Source organism: Sapajus apella, unplaced genomic scaffold (assembly GCF_009761245.1).
Source record: "Sapajus apella isolate SASKATOON/1434 unplaced genomic scaffold, GSC_monkey_1.0 scaffold53, whole genome shotgun sequence".
NCBI lineage: Eukaryota > Metazoa > Chordata > Mammalia > Primates > Cebidae > Sapajus > Sapajus apella.
This window is the reverse complement of record NW_022436993.1, coordinates 12,408,389-12,428,848: the sequence shown is the minus strand read 5'-3', so window position 1 is coordinate 12,428,848 and position 20,460 is coordinate 12,408,389. Positions and strand designations below refer to the sequence as shown.

The 20,460-nt window shown below is 43.3% G+C and overlaps 1 pseudogene; it reads right to left on the bottom strand.

The window, feature by feature from the left end:
• Window positions 1-884: 884 nt before the first annotated feature.
• On the bottom strand, window positions 885-9,910 carry LOC116527204 (annotated as a pseudogene).
• Window positions 9,911-20,460: the final 10,550 nt, after the last annotated feature.

Below are 20,460 nucleotides of genomic sequence, written 5' to 3'. Positions count from 1 at the left end.
GATAACATCAAAATGCCGGAGGGAGAATTTTCTATAAAGACTTCCTGAGAGGCTGGGCATAGTGGCTCATGCCTGTAATCCCAACACTTTTGGAGGCTGAGACAGGCGGATCACCTGAAGTCAGGAGTTTGAGACCAGTCTGGGCAACATGGTGAAATCCCATCTCTGCTAAAAATACAAATATTAGCTGGATATGGTGGCACACGCCTGTAATCCCAAAGCTACTCAGGAGGCTGAGGCAGGAGAATCAATTAAACCTGGGAGGCGGAGGTTGCACTGATCCAACATCGAGCCACTGTACTCCATCCTGGGCAACAAAGTGAGGCTCCACCAGAGTCCCTGGGTCTAGTGCTGGCTCAGACTTCTGGGAATGCCAGAAGTCCATACTGTTCTGTAGCAGGGAACGTTCTAGGGATTAGGTATGTCCTTTCTGAGGATTGATTGCCATGCCTTGCCTAGGGCAAGAATAGTGGTGAGAGAGGGCCAGAGAAAGTGTGGCGGGCTTTTGGCCTCTGTTTCATTCTGATTTATACTCAGTACCAGTCCACTTCCTATAAAAGGAGAATTTCTACATTCACAAAATTCTATACCTATACTGTTCAAATGCTTTTAAAATAAGAATGTGAGAAATGACTGACTGCAAATGTGAATGCTGGAGACTAGGATACGGTGTGAAATGTTCATTTTCAGAAGGAATGAGGCATTGTTGGTGCATACCATGAAATCCTTTTAATATTTTTAGGGCCAGGAGATAAGGGACTTTACCCTGGTACCTTGCATGGGTCTCGTTCCTACCCCTTCTTAAAGAGAGTGCACTTAAGTTCACCATGCTTTCATTCATACGTTTGTGTGTTTAGAGCCACTGAAACTGTAGCTATTTTAACTCAATCCAGTCCCCCAAAATACCACTTGCCAGAAACAGATCTGGAAAAACAAGAAGAAGCAAGGTTTAGATTAAGCCTGTGAGGAGGGGGAAATGGTTACACAGGTCAAATTCCACTGAGGCAAGATTTGGGCAAAATCTACTATGGTCTGCATTTTCCTACTGATCAATAGTTTTCCTGAAGTAGGTTTTCTCTTTAGGGTACAGCCATCTTGCATTATTGTGCATTTCTGTGGTGACCAGATTTAACCTATAAATAGAACTTGAATGACTTTATTCTTCTAGGAATTAGAAGCAAATCGGCCCTAACCTCAGCTTTCATAGGTGACTTCTCAAATTATGGTCAATGTACATTTTCTCCTTCCTTTGTTGGGAAACAACACATTTTTGCATGGTGGTGTCATCAAAAACTGCAATACAGGGAATTTCCCTAAAATGCTGTGATTGTGTTTAAGGATATTTTCAGGCAGCTGATTTCTGCCCTGAGTTTGCAAAATGAAACCCAGATTTCTTTCTGGAGGTGTAAACAGAATTACTCCTATGGAGAAGCAAGGCCAGGGCACTTAAAAATGAGTACTGCATTAGTTTTCAATTGTGTTTTATGATTTTATGTGTCTGCATTCTTGAATACAAGTGGTCCCCAGAAAATTAAAAATATGAATCTTTCAGTTTAACTTCTAATATGGAAAAATACCTTGTTTGACCATCAATAGTTTAAAAAAAATCAGTCTGGCTGGGCGTGGTGGCTCATGCCTGTAACCTCGGCGCTTTGGGAGGCTAAGGCAGGAGGATCATGAGATCAAGAGATCGAGACTTTTCTGGCCAACATGGTGAAACCCCGCCTGTACTAAGAATACAAAAATTAGCTGGGCATGGTGGCACGTGCCTGTATCCCAGCTACTCGGGAGGCTGAGGTGGAAGAATGGCTTGAATCCGGGAGATGGAGGTTTCAGTGAGCTGAGTGGAGTGCCACTGCACTCCAGCCTAGCAACAGAGTGAGACTTGGTCCAAAAAAAAAAAAAAAAAAAAAAAAAAATCAGTCTTCCCAAATCAAAATGAGATTGAGTGTACAATGAACATATCAATGTGCATCTGACATTTGTTTGTTTGCTTTGCTTTATTTTTTTTTTGACTAGTAGCTTGTCTTATGACAAATCCCAGGAGGCTACAAAACCCCCTTAGTGGTGAACACAAGACATTTATTGAGTGACTAGACAGGCTGATACACAGTGATAGGTGCTAGTGACATAGAGTGACACTTGGACACTTTTCTGGTGACACTTGGCAAACACAAACTCCTTGTCCCAAAGGCTGACAATTGGATGGATGGTGAAATGGACATAGAATCAGTGTGCATGATACTAGGAGAAAAAACAGGGAGCCAAGTAACTCAGATGAGGAGCGGAGCCAGAGGGTCACAGAGCCTTTCAGGAGGTCATGATGTCTGAACAGACTCTGGACAGAAAAGTAGGTCAAATAAAGAAGGGGGATTAGAATGGTGTTCCAGGCAGGGAACAGCATTGGCAAAGTCACAGGAGCAAGAGAAGTAATCCAGTGTGGGAAACAGCCAGTTGCTTGTAGGCAGGGGGAATGTGGGAGGAAAATGGGCAAGGCTGGTGTTGTGAAGAATTGCCTATGCCCCATCCTGAGGGCGACACATGGCCACTGAGAAGCAGACAGAGGGGTTAGGGTGAGGGGTGGGTGCGTGATCAGATTTGGACTTTGGAGTCATTCTTTTGGCAAAAGGATGGAAATGGACTGCAGGTGGTGCCAGCGATGAGCAAGTCGTTGTAGTAAAGAATGTGAAAGATACAGCAGGTCTGGGCTAGACCAGTGATGAGGGGGATGAGCGAGATGTTCTGACTGAGCAGATACTTTGGGAGGTTGGTCTTGAACTCCTGACCTCAGGAGATCCACCTGCCTTGGCCTCCGAAAGTGCTGGGATTACAGGTGTGAGCTGCCACCACTCCTGGCCTAGGCGTACTTATAATAGCAATCATATTGTGCATATTCACAACTGCGTTCGTATGCATTTTATTTTTTTAAAACGTGTTTCAGAGCTCTTTCCATGTTGTTAGTTATAACAATCATGGCAGCCGCAGCTAACATTTATTGAACATTTTGTATGTGTAGGGCACTGTTCTGAGACTTGATTTAATTCTCACAACAAAATGGGTGTTGTTAATTCTGCCTTTCAGGTGACACTGAGTCACGGAGAGGTCAGGGGTGCCAGTCACACAGATAGTTAAGTGGTATAGTTGGCATTTGAGAGCTGCCAGTCCGACTTCAGTGTCTGTGAGCTCAAGGGTCTATCAGTACCACGCGATACAGCCTCTCAGGCTTCTCAACTATTGCAGAATGTTTATATTGAATCCAAGACTCTTGAAGAACTTTAAGCTCCTTTTTGGTTATATACTTAGAATTTAATTGGGCATTGCAAGCTCAAATGCACTCAGAGGCTAGGCAGGCATTGTAAATAAAAGATAATTAGAAACAATGGGACTCATGAGAAAATGGAGATCGTGTGCCCCAGTAGAGGCCTCCAAATTCGAAATTGTGATAAACACCATGGTCAAACAAACACATGTCTCAAGGCTGTATTGTGCAAGTGAAGCTGTGGGTGTGTGGGTGTGGAACCTTTGCTAAGTAATCCCTTCTTTAAAAACTGTACTATGTTTTAAAAAACTATCAACACTAATTGACTTTAGGTGGTTCCAAAATCTTATTATTACAAGTAAGATGACAGGAATATCTTGGTACATACAGGCACATATTTCTGTAGATTAGATACCGGGCAATGGACTCTGCTGAGTCACCAGCTAATAGATATTTAACATTTTATTATTTACTACCACATAAGCTCTACCAATTTGTATTCCGACTCACAGTCTATGAGACTGCCTATTTCTTTGCCAATCCATGATAACATTCTTTTAATTTTTGCTAATCTTTTAATGGTAAAAAAAAAATGATGTCTCATTACAAAAATTTGCATGTCCTTAATTACTAGTGAGGTTTGGTATGTTGGTCATTTAAATTTTCTCTTCTGTGAATTGCCCACTAAGAATCTTGCTGAGTTTTCTATTGGGTTCTTTGTTTTTTCTGATTGATTTTGGGATTTCTTTATATACTGTGGATACAAATTCATGGTCTCTTTTAGGTAACATTAAAAAAATGAGAGGGGGCCAGGAGCAGTGGCTCATTCCTGTAAACCCAGCACTTTGGGAGGCCAAGGCGAGTGGATTACCTGAGGTCAGGAGTTTGAGACCAGGCTGGCCAACATGGTGAAACCCCGTCTTTACTAAAAATATAAAAATTAGCTGGGTGTAGTGGCACATGCCTGTAATACCTGCTACTTGGGAGGCTAAAGCAGGAGGATGGCTTGAACTCGGGAGGCGGAGGTTGCAGTGAGCTGAGATTGTGCCGCTGCACTTTAGCCTGGGCAACAGAGTAAAACTCCATCCCCCTTGCTCCCCGCTACGAAAAAAATGAGAGGCAGCATCAAGTGTGGGTTATGAGTACAGTCCATGAAGAGAAGGTGTCCGGATTCTAATATTGGCTGTGCCACTTACTAGCTGTGTGATCTTGGCTGAGTGACTCAACCTCTCTGAATCTGTTTCCTGGCCTGAAAAGTGGGAAGGATAATAATAGTGCCTACTTCACACTGTCGTAGTAAATGAATAAGGACATATTAGGTTGGCATCTGGCACATAATTAGCCGCATTTGAAGCAGTTATTACTGTATTATTGTTACTTTTTGCAAATATCTTCCTATCTGCTGTTTGTTTTCAACTTTGTGCTCCCTTTAGTTTTAAGCAAGTTTAACTTTGTATATAGACAGGGTCTGTCTCTGTTGCCCAGGCTTCAGTACAGTGGCATGTTCATAGCTCACTGCAGCCTCCAACTTCTGGATTCAAGTGATCCTCCTACCTCAGCCTCCTGAGTAGCTAGGATAACAGGTGTGTACCACTATATCAGGCTAATTTAAATTTATTTTTTTGTAAAGATGGGTTCTTGTTTTGTTGCCCAGGCTGATTTTGACCTCCCAGCCACAAACAACCATCCCACCTCAGCCTCCTAAAGTACTTGGATTACAGGTCTGACACACTGCTCCTGGCTGGAAGTTTGAAATTTTCGAATAGTAAAATCCATCAGTCTTTCTCTTCAAAGCTTCCAAATGTCATGTCTTTTCTGAAGGAGGCCTTCTCTATCTTAAGGTTATTTGTGAACAAATTCAGTTTATTTTACTACCTATGTTACATTTCCCTGCTGTTTAATCCATTTGGAAATCATTTTCGTGTGTAGTATGGAATAGAACTCTACCTACTCCATGAAGGAGGCATCTAATGTACAGTGTCTACCTGGTTCTCCTGGCTGGTTCTCCTCCAGAATGTTGCCATATCAGGGGCTTGGCTTGGTCTCTGTTGGGTGATGGGTACTCTGCAGTGGTGGTAGCCTGGCCAGTCTTGAGGAGGGAAAGTCAATATTGTTAAGCTGGTGAATGGCTTCCACCCCACACCTTGTCAACCACTGCACATACTCTGTTCTGTGCCCCAGGGAGCTGACTGCATTAGCCTGTGTTGGCCTCTGTCATCTGCTTGAGTCTTGGCAATGACAGACGTTGGTGGGAGATCAGAAGACAGAATTAAAGAGAGGTCAGAGTGTTGATTCCGCTTGCTCTTTCCCTGACTGGTCACAGATTTGTCCTCTGTAAATAATCCTACTTTTAACATGCTTCAGTCCAATCTTTTGAATGTTCTCTAAGTGTCCTGCAGAGACTTTGATTCATAGAGCAATAGGAATGCAATGAATGAAAATGCGAAACGACAAAGTTTTAGATGGAAGGAGAGCAGACAAGGCTGACACAGAATAGAATCTGATAGCAATTCAGCCAAAAATCTGTGAATGATAAGGAAATATACTGAATGAAATCTTGAGTTGATGACCACTAATTTTTTTGCCCATTTGGGGGGAAAGTTAATTGTTTTAGCGATTGCTAGTTGCTTTGGTACTATGGAGTGTTTAGCTGAGATTTAAAGTTTGCTGTCATGTGTTATAGCACAACATGATCTCCCAGGATGAATATTTATGTTATTTCTGTTGAGGGGGGAGAAAAGAATCCTGGAGAAGGAGGGAGTGGATGGTGCTATTGTCAACACATAATTAAACATATTTTTTCAAGGTCCTGTGTTTCGGGGACCTATGATTTCAGTGTGATAACAAAGATAAAATGTGGCTTGAGCTACAGAAACTTCGGAAGAATTTTTAGTGATTGTATACAAAACCATTTGACCCGGGTCCTACGACTTGCCCCATGCTTTAAACTCCTTTAAAAACAGGCTCGTAAGAGCTGCGTGAAGGATGGCTGTATTTTCACCTACCTCTTATAAATCAGGACACCGTGCTGTAGACCTGGTCAAGACAAAACAGTAGAAAGGCTGAATTAGCAACTCAGTACACCTTCTGTAATGGTATATTAATTACAGATGGATAGTAGTTACAGAGTGGAAATCCATCCTACACAATTGTGATTATCTCCTTATTTCTCATCAAACCAGATGCTACTTCACCCCTATGTCCGACTCTCAACGGAGGCACCAGCCAACTGACCCTTCTCCCTCACTCCACCCCTATTCAGCAAGAAGTAGCCAGAAAGAAGCGGCGTCCTATATCATCAAAAGGGTCGGAATGTAAGGCCGGTTGCCTCGCCGGGAGGCTGGACACATCCACCTCTGCACTCAGCACCTGACTGCGCACCCTGCACCAGGCTCTGCACTCAGCACCTAGCTCTACCGCATGGCTCCCCTGGAAGGCTCCGGCTAATGCAACCCTGGCCGGTGGCAGGAAAACCTGCCCAACAACTCGCCAACCAATAGCGGCCCGCCCCCCTGGACCCAATCAGAGCACCCAGCTGTTGCTAGTTCCTCCTAGCCATAAACCACCCCCCATCGCCTGGGAGCTGAATAAATTGGCATTTAATTTTCTTAAATAAAAAAAAAATTCAAGGCTTGCTGTGAGCTACGATTATGCCACTGTACTCCAGTCTGGGCAACAAAGGAAGACCCCTTCTCTCATTTAAAACAATTTTAAAATAGTGTATTCACAAACGTTTGTTCACTATTTTAAATTTCTACAGCCTTGTTAAATATGAAACCCAAGAAATGTCAAAATATCTAGAAAAATAAGTGCACAGCTACAAATTTGATTACAAAAAAGTATCATAAATAGGCACTAGAAAATACATCTTATCTTGCAAACTCAATAATGGTTCTTCACACAAATAATAAAAATACAAAAAATAAACCTCACAAAATTATACTATTACAGAACTTATTTTAATAACTTTCCATTAGTAAATGTTCTTTGTTGATGAATAACTTTGATTCAGTGTATATTCATCTTAACCTAGTGAATAATAAATAGTGGCTGTGATTTACAAAGGAATAAAATGGAATAAAGATTCCATGAGTACCTGGGGTCAGTGTTTGATATGTCACCAGGAAGAAAAAACAATGTTTGTTGGCTCCCTTCTTCAATATGCCAGCATACTGAAGTAATATATATTATCCACAAATAATTAATGGACAACTGTAGTGGAGTGATCCCTTACAGGTTTATTTCTTTGTTAAAAGAAATATATATATATAAATAAATATATAATATATAAATATGTAAGTATATATGTATATATATACTGCTCCGGCCCCAGAATGACCTGAACGGCCTGCTGCAGGATGAGCAGCTTGGTGTACAGGGAATGTACATGGAGTTCAGTTAAAAGAACAGAGAGCAATAGAATTTTCAAGACACAGCTAATATTTTTCAAGCCAATCGGGAGAAAAATAAAGCCTCCATAGAAATAAATAATGAAGTATTTAAATACTACTTATTGATTAGCTTATTTATGGTCTTTTCACCCACAAAATTGTAAACTCTGTGAGAGAAAGGAACATCTTTACCAGTCTATATCGGGTGCCTAAGCAGTGCTTGGCCTATGGTAGTTACTCAATGGTTATTTATTAAATGAATAAGTGAATGAATTCAAGAGCAAAGAATTAGCACAAAGGACTCTGAAAAATGCAGGCATCCCTAGCACACAGTGTAGGTTTAATTAGATCACCCTGAGATTACACAAGGTAATTAATTCAATTTGTACCTTGTGGTAGGCAAAATAATGGCCTCCCGAGGAGTCTTTTTTTTTTTTAAATACCTAATGTTCATTTTCATTTAAAAAATATTACGTGTAGGCACAATTTCCTGGTGGCTTTTGAAGAGTAAGCCGGGTTTCCACAGCATCTCCCTCAAGTGATATGTTTTGATTTCCCCACATTTCATAGTTAAGGCATTTTTTTCTTTTCTGACAAAGTGTATGTTTTGTTGCTTGCTTTCAGGTTTTGTTTACTAAAAAAAAAATGCTCCTGTCAGCCCAGGCAACTGGACCAAGATGCAGTTTCAGGATCCCTGGGGCAGGTTTCAGGGTGGCTGAGATTGGGGGCAGGGGGAGTGAGACCAGTGAGGGGTGAGCCGAGGTGCCCAGGGAGCGCCAGGTCCCAACGTTACCTTCATCGCCAGTCACTCCGAGCCTCCTCAGGTCCGCGTTGGCTCCATGCTGACAACAGGTGTGTGAGGTGTGGATGTGGATGAAGCCCGGGGCCTTGAGTGGCCGCTCTGGGCCCAGCGCACGGGGCTGAGGGCGGGTGGCTTGTCCCACAGAGACGCGCCTTTCACATGTGCCCGGTGGGGTTCTGTGGGCTTCACTCAGGCCCGGGTGGGCAGCGGAAAGCACCATCTGGGGGTCTCTGACCACGCCCGACACCTTTTCCTCTTCTGGCGGTTTCAAACACGCTGCTTTGGGGTTCAGGTTCCGCTGTTGCACCTGCTGCTCTGGCCCCAGGATGACCTGAACGGCCTGCTGCAGGATGAGCAGCTCGGTCTGTGCCCTGTCTGACCTGAAGTGCATCTGGCACAGGCGCCCCAGCTCCCAGAAGGCCTTATTAATACTGCGCATGCGCACCCGCTTCCGCGCGTTACTGGCCTTGCGCCTCTTCCGGTCCCTCAGGTGTTTCTCCTCAGGGCAGCTCCTCAGTACTGCTGGTCCCGGCCCAGGAGGCCTTCGGCCCCTTTTTCTTCTCGTCGGAGTGGTTGGCCGTGGACGTGTTCTCCTCGTCCTCCTTCTCCTCCTGCTTGACTTCGCCGGTGGCTGCCGTGGCACCTGCTCACCCTAGCCCACTGTAAGAGTCGGGAGGCGGGAGAGGTCGGGGAGGGCGCCTGGCTGGCTGGGGAGGGCCGCGTGGTTGTGTATGAGGCTGGCGCTGCCCGCAAGGCCGTCCTCTAGGTGTCCGCCTCCGACCAGGCCTGCGTGCCGCCCGCCCAGCGGCATGGGGTCAGTGAAGCCCGAGGCCACCACCGCATGGCTGGGCAGCGGCGTATGCACGCCGCCCACCGTGCCCATGGCGTGGCTGCGGAGCACGTGGATGGCCTCGTCCAGATGGTCTTGTCTTACTCTGCAGGCCGTGGAGAGCCCCGCCGTAGCTGGGCGATGAGGCACCGGGGGTTCCAGCTCGGGGACACTGCGATGTCCCTGCCAGGCCCTGTGGGGAGCCCACGGGGGTGGAGGGACTGGATGAGAGGTTATTGATTGAGTGATCTGGGGACTAGATCGAGGCCAGTACCTTCCCAAGGCCGTCCCCGGAGCTGCCGGCTGTGGTCCCTCGGAGCCTAGGAGATTGTCGGCTCCATTTTCAGGGGGCGTGTGGCTGGAGACGCCACCAGACGCAGCTTCGGGGGCCGAGGAGAAGGTGGATGCAGCCGGGAGCCCGCCGTTCGCCTCTGCTCCCTGCAGCTGGTACCCCATGCGCTCGTGCTGCTGCAGGACGCCAAACGTGCAGCTGCCTCCGCCACTGGCCACAGGGCCGCTCCCTGGCAGGAGGGCTGGGGGGATGAGCCCCCGCCCTGCTTGGGCCCGAAGCCCACCTGGCCCAGGGGATTTCAGAGCTTGGCTGAGGGGTGGAGGCTGCCATCTGCCATTTCAAGGGAGAATTAAAGTTTCAGATGGAAGGAAGGTTGCTAATTAGCTGATCTTACATTAAGGAGTTTAATCCTGGATTTTCCTGATAAGCCCAGTGTAATCATAAAAGTCCTTTAAATTGACCAAGGGAAGCAGAAGAGAAGGTCAGACTCAGAGAGAGATTTGAAGGTTTGCTGGCTTTGAAAATGAACGAAGAAGCTACAAGCCAAGGAATCCAGGCAGCCTCTGGATGGTGGAAAGGCAAGGAAACATCTCTCCTGTGAAGCTTGCAGAAGGAACACAGTTCTGTGAACACCTTGACTGTAACCCAGTGAGACCCATTGCAGACTTCTGACCTGTGGTGCTGGGAGATAATAAATCTGTGTTGTCTTAAGTCACGACCTTTGTGGTGATTTGTTACAGCAGTAATAGTAATCCCCTTATGTAGCAGATATTTGTTAATTTTCACCAGTCTCCTGTGAACAATGCCCTTATTCTTCTTTGGGGAACTCCCTATCTCAACCCTCCAGGGACTTTGTGTAAAGTCAGTTTCCTCCTTCATATTGGTTGCGAGCATGTGATTCAGACGTGGCACTTGGGAATGTTCTGTTTGCCTGGTCAAAGTTATTAGTTAAGGGATGGTCAGATCTGAGTCCTTTAAAGCAACAGTGTTTTTCTCTGGGATCTTGGGTAGCAAGACTTGTAGGCTTGAACTCTGAAGATGTGAGAAGTCATCCCACCACCATGGAGATCCTAAAACTGAATGCGATGTGGAGGAGCTCAGAGCCAAGAGAGGGTGACTGGGTCTTCAGACCAAGCCGCTCTTTAATTTTTGTATTACATGAGCCAATAAGTTCCTATTTCTGCATAAGCCAGTTAACTTTTGCTTTTCCAATTCTATTATCAAGTTTTAGTGAGGAGACATAGGAAAGTGATAGGAATAACTCTGTGTCTTTTATAGTTCACATTTACATATGTGTGTGTGATATAGTTTGGATATTTACCCCATCCAAATCTCGTGTCGAATTGTAATCCCTGATGTTGGAGCTTGCAATGAGCCGAGATTGTGCCACTGAACTCCAGCGTGGGCGACAGAGGGAGACTCTGTCTCAAAAAAAAAAAAAAGACTGTCAGAAAGACAGTACCCCCTTATGGAAATATGCTGTAATGCATTTTAATTCTGTCTTTGAATGTTCCACATTATAATCGTGCTTAGCAAAATGAAACTTCATCATTTGAAAACATTCGCTATGAAAAGTTTTAAGCATTACCAGGAGGTTATTTTTAAAGTGCAATTATTTTTTTAATGATTTGTCTTCACTAAGTAATTTCACTTGATTTTCTCAATATTTAACGAATCTGTTTCTTTAAAACTCACCAACTTGCATTCTGACACATCAGTAGCTTTATTAGTTGAGGCTTTTCTTATTGCTGAGTTATTCGGCACCAAAGAGTAACATTTTCTCTCTGATGGTATGGGAGCCTCTTGTAGGAGGCTTCGTTCTAGGTTTAAGGCTGTCATTTCTTTACAGAGGCCAAACTCACCAATTCAAGTACCCAGCATGGCCAGGTGGGTAACTAGTGAAGTGGGCTGAATGGGGACTGTGGTTGGTCAGAAAGCCCACACCTCTGCAGGGCTCCTGCCACTCAGAACCATTGCTTGTTCTTGCAGAATGTAGACTCCCTTGCTGATCTTTTAGATTTTCAGCAGAGGCCAGAAATCTTGGTATGTATAAACAGCTCTAAAGTTTACTTATAGTATGTAAAATAAAATAAAATAAAAAAACTACATAGGTGAAATAAATCCTAAACAAACAAAAAAGCCATGCTCATGGGTTTCATTGTGGCCCCAGGCCACCAGTTTTTCCCTCCAGAATACATTGACTCATCCGTGCATCCACAGATGTCATGAGGCTCACTTTGATCATTTGTCTAATTGTGTTTATTGCACTCTGGCTTCATTTTCTGGTGTGTTGGGACATTATTAATCCTGACATAGTAAGTACAGATGCAATGAATATTGAAAACACTAGTGAGGAAAGGCATACATTTATGATGGAAAAACATTCGAGAGGAAAAAAAAAAACTGCAAGAAAATGGTGAGAAAAGAACCGAGTTGTGCATATGTACTAGAAGAATCATTAGGGAGCTGGCATGATTCTGAAGGAGAAAGAGAATCCTACAATGTGTGGAAAGTTCATGCCCATGCAATCATGCAACCTACAAAATTAGCAAGAAAAGAAGAAAAGTGATTGAGATAATTAAAATCAAAGTATCCTTGACTATAAGATTTAGTCTAAAAAGTAGATGCCTAGTAACCTAACATTAATTCGGAAGCCTAGCAATTTGTTGAAGAACTTAAAAATTATGAATACCTTGAAAGTCCTGCTGATAGAATTTTTATGGTAACCCATGGTTATGTCCATTGGATCAAGGCCTATTTGGGGATGAGGTAGTGAAATTATGAATATTGGAGCTATTAAGAAGTTTTCTGTGACCTTTGTGGATGTCACCAATGAAGATTTATTTGCCTCAGCAGATTTTCAATACTGATGAAGCTATTTTTAAATTGTGGTTAAAAAATATATAACATAACATTTGCCATTTTAATCATGTTTAACTATACAGTTTAAGGGCATTAAGTACACCTGCATTGCTATGCAACCATCATCACCATCCATTTCCAGAATTTTTTCATCATCCTCAACTGAAACTCTGCACTTAACTAAACATTACCTTCCTATTCTCCCTCTCCCAGATCCTGGTAACTACCATTTCTTTTTGTCTCTGTGAATTTGACTAGGTGTTTCATGTACAGCTAGTGCTCGACTTACGGCCACGATTGGGAACACGATTTGGTCGTAAGTCGAGTAGGCTATATGTACAGTTGAAATGGTGCACGTGGAGATGGTAGTGCTGCTGGAAGCTAGTCCGCACTGTCATACACCCAGTTGGGCAACGTTTGCACTGCCAGACACGGAGCAGTTGTGGCTAGCGATTGTGGTCGTAAAGTCGAATGGTCATAAGTTGCATAGGTCGTAAGTTGATCAATACCTGTAAGTAGAATCGTACACTATTTGACTTACTGAAGATGTCTGTGGCCGGGCACGGTGGCTTATGCCTGAAATCCCAGTACTTTGGGAGGCCGAGATGGATAGATCACTTCAGGTCAGGAGTTTGAGACCAACCTGGCCAACATGGTGAAACCCCATCTCTACTAAAAAATATAAAAATTATCCAGGTGTGGTGGTGGATGCCTGTATCCCAGCTACTCAGGAGGCTGAGATGGGAGGATCGCTTAAGCCTGGGAGGCAGAGGTTGCAGTGAGCAGAGATCTCGCCACTGCACTTCAGCCTGAGCAACAGAGTAAGACTCTGTTTAAAAAAAAAACAGAAGATGTTCTTTTTTACAAAAAGATTTATTCACTTAATAGATAATTGTTGAATTCCCTAGTATGCGCAAAACACTGATTTACTTGCTGAGGAAACAGTGGTGAAAACAATAGGCGTGGTCCTTGCTGTTGGGGTGAGGGTTGAAATAAACATAAAGTGAATAAGATAATTTCATAGTATACTTTGAATATGTAAAATCTGTAATGCTGGTTGGGCACAGTGGCTCACACCTATAATCCCAGCACTTTGCCAGGCCAAGGCGGGTGGATGGTCTGAGGTCAGGAGTTCAATACCAGCCTGGCCAATGTGGTGAAATCCATCTCTACTAAAAACATTAAAATTAGCCAGGTGTGGTGGCAGGTACCTGTAGTCCCAGCTACTCGGAAACATTGGCGATAGAGCTGAGGCAGGAGAATCACTTGAACTTGGGAGGTGGAGGTTGTAGTGAGCTGAGATCGTGCCATTGCACTCCAGCCTGGACAACAGAGTCAGACTCTGTCTACAAAAAAAAAAAAAAAAACCAACAAAAAAACCCCGAAATGCCTATTAGGTGTCCAAGTGCAGATGTTGAGGAGACAGTGGCATGACAGATGCACCTGCCAGGACATGACTGGAGATACATAATTGGAGTCATTGTCATCCACGGACCTGTGGAGGTAATCCAGAAAGAGTGTAAACATATTCAATGAGAGAGTGTAGGATAGAGCATGACAGAGCCTCACATTTGGAAACTGACCAGTGGAGAAGGAGAGACTCAGGCAGAACAGTGAGCGTAAGGTGAATGCGCTGATGTAAAAGCCAAGAGATGAGAATATTTCCAGAAGGATGGAATGGCTGGTTGAGCTGAATCCTGTGTGGAACTGGGGAAGAGGAACAAGAGATGGCCATTGGCTTCTTGGAGTCTAACTTATTACCTTTGGAAACTTTTTTCATTATTATTATTTTTTAATAGAGATGGGGTCTTGCTACGTTGCCTCCACTGGTCTTGAACTCATGGGGTCAAGTCATTCTGCCATCTCAGCCTCCCTAAGTGCTGGGATTACAGGCGATCCTAACTTATTTCTAAATAAAGGACTGTCTCTAAACAGGTATTGCTGGTCAAGCCTAAGAAGAGTTTAAAACATTTTAGCAATTTTTTTTTTCCTCTGAGGCGACTTGGGGCAGTGATTTGCACAGTAGGTCATGTTTTAGCATGGACAAATACTATTTTATACTCTGATGGGAATTTAATACTGTTTTATACTTTGATGATTTGATGTGCCAGATTATTTTTTCATTAATCAAATGGTATATAGGTAGACAGATAAGAGAAAGGATGAGAAGTTCTCAGATGATTTTAATAAAGGCACAGAGGCTGGGGGATGATAGTCCCTGGCCACACTCAAGGTTGTTAGTTACTGTCTCTCTGTGACATCAGCCTGGATTATCAGAGCAGACATCACAGGGAAATGATATATAAAGACAACGTTTTCCAACCGTTTAAAAGAGGTTGTCCACAAAATCTCATCAAAAGCTCTGTTTGTGTCCAATAACTAACTGCTGTACAAGATTTAGTGTTTCCCTAAGACCTCCCAATTTTAGTTAACAGGATCTTCCTGGTCAATAAATTTAGGCCAAAAAGTGGTTTAATAGCCTAAATAAACTGTTGAATTTCCTCTCTGAACACACACTGTTTTCCTTCCGTCTCAATAAAACCCACAACCATTAGAAAACACGCCCACTTCCAAGCTAAAGCAAAATGGTCACACGAGGGAAGTCGCCACATGACATCCTCTGAGCTGCTTTTGCGGCCACACAACTTAACTCTCTCCAGATGTAACTCCTCATTCCTCTGACCTCCTCATAATTTTTGTCTTGAGTGAAACTACTAAAGGAGAATTATTTTTTTCTTACGCGAACTCAAAAGTAGGAGCCACTGAATTGCAACTCCAGTGATAAGAACTTGATAGATTGGGCTTTATCTCCTGACCCTGGGATGTACATATAAGAATAATGGTATTATGAAGAAAAAATATCTAATACAGATGGGTCAAAAAGACTAGATTTTAAAAATCATGATAACTCATGTACGTCTACAGGCTGGCAGGGGATCAGCTAATCTATATTGGACTTGGGAGGAGGTGGCCCTGCTCATTGTACCTCTAACTTTTATTCTCCTCCTAGGAAAAGCAGCATAGCCCTGGCATGTCCTTTTCATGGTGACAGTAGAGGTGAAGGAGACCAGGCTTCATCTTGCACATGCTTTTTCCAACATACTTGCTTTCCATTTGCTAATATCCCACTGGCCAGAGCATGCCAGGTGGCTGAACTCAGAAGCAAGGGTCAGGGAAAACTAGCTGGCCTTTTGATGGGAGGAACAGCAAAGCCATGGGGCCAAGGGCTTAGATATAGGGGAGAGTGAAGGATTGGGGCTGGCAATACAACCTACCATTTAGGGGCATATCCAGTTCCCCCAAATGAGATCACTGAAAGGCATTGCAACACAGGAGGAAAAAAGTTATAACCTTCATGCTACATATTCCTTCCCCATTGTCCATGGGATGAAGCTCTTTGCAGGGATTTCCCTTCTTCACGGCTCCCCTGTCCTTGACTTGTCACTGCATAAACCTGCGCTTTTCCAGTCTCATGCTGTAAATCTCACCTGCATTGAGGGAAACTCCCTTCCCTCTCACCAGACCTCTCCGTAGGGTCCGTTCCTCTCCGAAGCACTACATTTCCCCACACCTGAGCATCTAAGCTGGTAGAATGTTCCTTAGGATGCTTGATGGTAGGTTTTGACTTTCTATGTGACCCCTTTGAGGTTTTTCCATGAGCATGCATCACAGACTTTCTTCTTTCTCCACATACATATTATCTCTTTCTCTCTTACACACACACACCCACACTCACACCACCTTCACACATATTCTCCTAAAGTCCTAAGGATAAGTATTAATTCTTGAAGACAGTTTGGTCTTCATAAAGAGACAGAATAATATTTTCTGTATTTCCCTCTCTTTCTGTCCAACCATAATAAAATGCTGTCAGTCCCAAGATGGCTTCACATCCCACATCAGGCAAAGCCACACCATCACCTTTCTTTCTTTGAAGAAAGTTTTCAAGCCAGAAAGGATGATTATTTTCTCCTCCTCTCCATCCCCCTCTCCATTTATCACATAAATTCAGGTTTATGTGATATTGAAATGCTATACATATCTTTTTAATGAAGGTACTGTGTGTAGAATTAGAAGAATGAATTTCTCCTAACTCCCCTTTATAAAACTTTCAGATCTCCTGAGACTTACTCGCTATCATGAGAATAACAGGAGAAAGACCTGCCTCCCACCAGGTCCCTCCCATAACACATGGGAGTTATGGGAGCTACAATTCAAGATCAGATTTGGGTGGGAACACAGCCAAACCATATCATCATATACCAAAATTTTTAGGTGTCAAAGAAAGTTGAGAATGTTTAATCATGTGCATGAATCTAAATAGAATTCTGAAAGTAGAAGAGGACAAAATGTTTGTGGTTCTCATTCCCAACTCTTTGTAAAATAAAGGAAGGATTCAACTTTGTACTTCTGTATCTAGGAGCCCTTTGCAGATCTTAGCTCTTTTTATTCTCTGATTCTAGGAGAATTTAAAAGGGATCATTGAGGTCATGGCAAACCATTTCAACCTCATTATTTTAAACGGTTCCTCCTCTGCTTTCAACATAAATCCAGTAGGAATTCTCCATATTTGTTACTAATGGCAACTTATAGGATCCTGGTCTCTGGAATTAGGCAGACCTAGATTTGAATGTCAGTTCTGCCATTTGCTATGGGGCAAACCAGCAGAGTAAGCCATGTACTCTGTCTAGCCTGTGATTCAGCAGCAAAACAGGGATCAATTCCATATTGTCAAAAATTTTTTCCTTGGCCAAACTTTTGTCAGGCTCTTCTGAGCTCTCTCCTTGACCAGAGCCAAACCTGGGCTTTCATCTTTGTCCTTGTAGTGTCCTGTTTTAGCAAGAATCCTAAGTCCATTTGGAAAGAACTCCCAACCTTCACATCTGACCAAATTCCTCCTCCATGCCTCAGCTGATATCTGATTACCTTAGTCTGCCTCAGCCTTGGCCAGAATTGCCTGACCTCTGATGTTTCCTCTCTGTGATTTTCCATCCACCAGCCCCCACCCTGCTCCTTGCCTATAATCCCCACTTTTTCTTGCTATATTCAAAGTTGAGCCCAATATTTTTCTCTACTGCAAAACCCCATTGCCGTGGCCCCTACACTCATGCCGATGGTCCTGAGTAAAGTCTGCCTTACCATCTTAATAAGTGTCAGAATAAATTTTTCTTGGACAGTATCTGTCTCATATGGTTGTGTTGAGGATTAAATGGAAAATGCACATAAAAAACTTAGTCGAGGGCTTCATACAGAGTGGATGCCTAATGCATTTTCATTCTTACTGCTGTTAATGTTGTTTTTAAGATTCTATCCTCGACTCCTTCCTACTTTACTTTGTCTTCCTCACAACAGCCTGTTAGGGACTTGGGGGTCAGTGTTTCCCCCAGACAGTCTCCTCTCCAGTTTAATCAACCCCAGGTGACTCAGCTATTCCCTGCGTGCTGTGGTTGAGGCATCTCCTGTTTTTGTTGTTTTTCTCTCAATGATAAAATGCAGCCAATATCACTGATGCGTGGGGCTCCTGGGCCCAGAGAGACTCCTTAACCTGAGTGTGGGGTGAGAGGCCACTGGCCAAAGGAATATATTTAGTACCCTCCACCTGGAGCTGGAGCCACTCTACATATAAATCAATGGAAATTCCTCAATAAATACTTGGAAAGAAAGTGGTGGGAAGAGCAGATAGGTAGGGTGGAAGCAAGAGAAAAGGCTAGCTTAGGGGACCTGCAGGTCAATTGTCCAACCTGTGAGACCACAGTGATGTCTGTGGGCAGGTACAGTTCATTCCCAACTGTGGCACCAAGGGCCCTACCTACTTATGTTTGGTAAATTCACTTCTACCACAAGTGCGTGGCCCAGTGCCACATATAATATGTGCCCAGAGAATGTTCATTATCTTTATTTTCTTTATGCTGTCACCCACTGTGGCAACTGCTTTTCTCAGCTCTGGATCACTGTAGATTTAAACGCTGTCTTCTCTGTGTTAATAGTGGGCTGGGGACGAAGCCCTGCAGCCCCAGTACAGGGGCCTCCCCCCTGCTTCCCACTGACTCAGCAATCAGCACCCTTTGGGTTCTAGCCAGTGAGGAATCTACTCATTTATATCATAAAACTCAGATTTATGTCTATTGCCCATGAGAATAAAATGATTATTTCAAGGGACAAGAAAAGTGGAGAAAGAGAATATGGCTGCTAGTGGTAAGAAATTGCAAAGCCAGGCAAAGATGAGTAAATTATATGAAAAGTGTAATTGTCTTCATCTTGTAATATGTGCATAGAGGAAGTAAGTGAAGGGAAAACATAAATATGTATAAATCTATTATGTATTCTGCAATACAAGCATACTACCTGGGTGAGGAGAAATCAAAAGACTGATACAAAGATATCCTCTTTAAAATCTTCAGCCTATCCTTAATTCACATACTTAGAATTTATTATTATTATTATTAGAAACAGGATCTTGCTCAATTTCCCAGACTGGAGTGCAGTGGTGCAATCATAGCTCACTGCAGCCTCAAACTCCTGGGCTCAGGTGATCCTCCCAAAGCTCTGGGATTATAGGCAGGAGTCACCATGTGCAGCCTAGAACAGAAACATTTGAAGGGGGAAGTTATGAGTTGAGTTGTGTCTCCTCCAAAAGTTATGTTGAAGTCCTACCTTCTGGTATCCCAGAATGGGACCTCATTTGGAAAAGGGGGTCTTTATAGAAGTAATCAAGTTGAAATGAGAAAATTTAGAGCTGACCATAATTTAATATGATTTATATGTCCTTATAAAATGGGAAAACATGGACCCAGGTCTACACAGAGGGAAGATGATGTGAGGACACGTGGGAATACCATGTGATGAGGGAGTATCCATGTGTTGCATTTACAAGCCAAGGAACACAGGAGACTCCCAGAAGCTGGGAGAGATGCCTAGAAACAGGTGCTTCCCTACTGCCTTCAGAGAGAACACAGCTCTCCCAAAACCTTGATTTTGGACTTCTGGTATCCAGAACTGTGAGACAATAAATTTCTCTTATTTCAAGCCATCCAGTTTGTGGAACTTGTAGCCCTAGAAAACTAATACAGAAGAAAACTATGGAGTTTTAAAAAATTAAAAATCCTTGTAGAAATAAAAATTGTAGTTACATATATACCTTACAATCAATGAAGTGAATGAAAGTGGAAATACAAAACATTAAATCCAGTAAAGTCCACTGTTACTTCTTAAAAATCAGTCCAACCTAAAGGCTGGTTAACAGGACAATTTGCTAATGACTTAGTTGTTTCTACAACACAATGCACAATCAAAATAAGCCACAGCACAGAGAGATGAGGAATGATTTCTACTGTGTCATATCATGGCACCAATAGAAGTTAAATCCTGTTGGGCACAGTGGCGCATGCCTGTAATCCCATCACTTTGGGAGGCTGAGGTGGGTGGATCACCTGAGGTCAGGAGTTCAAGACCAGCCTGGGCAACGTGGCGAAACCCCATCTCTCATAGGATACAAAAATTAGCCAGGTTTGGTTGTGGGTGCCTGTAATCCCAGCCACTAAGGGGGCTGAGGCAGGAGAATCACTTGAATGAGGGAGGCGGCAGTTGCAGTGAGCCAAGATCATGCACACCACTGCACTCCAGCCTGGGCAACAGAGGAAGACTCCATCTCAAAAAAAAAAAAAAAAAAAAAAAAAAGAAAGAAAAAATTAAATCCCAGACTTTTTATTGTCAGGAGGCCCTCGTATCAGGCTACATTTCTATATGGATTTTGGACAATAATCGCAAATAATGAAGAACTTGCTCATAAATAATCCCAAAGGCAGATGGTATTTGTGGGGTTGGGAGGGTTTAAAATGGCAAGCAGAGTTATACATAACACACTCTGGCCATTCTGAATATGCCATTGACTTATGCATCACTAGGGGAATTATCATTTTACTTGGCTCCCAAAATGAGCCTAAAGTTTCAATGCTTTAAACTTCTCATGCTAAAGACATCAACATTTTAATGTAATCAGAGTTCTAGAGGAGAAAATCTGCTATA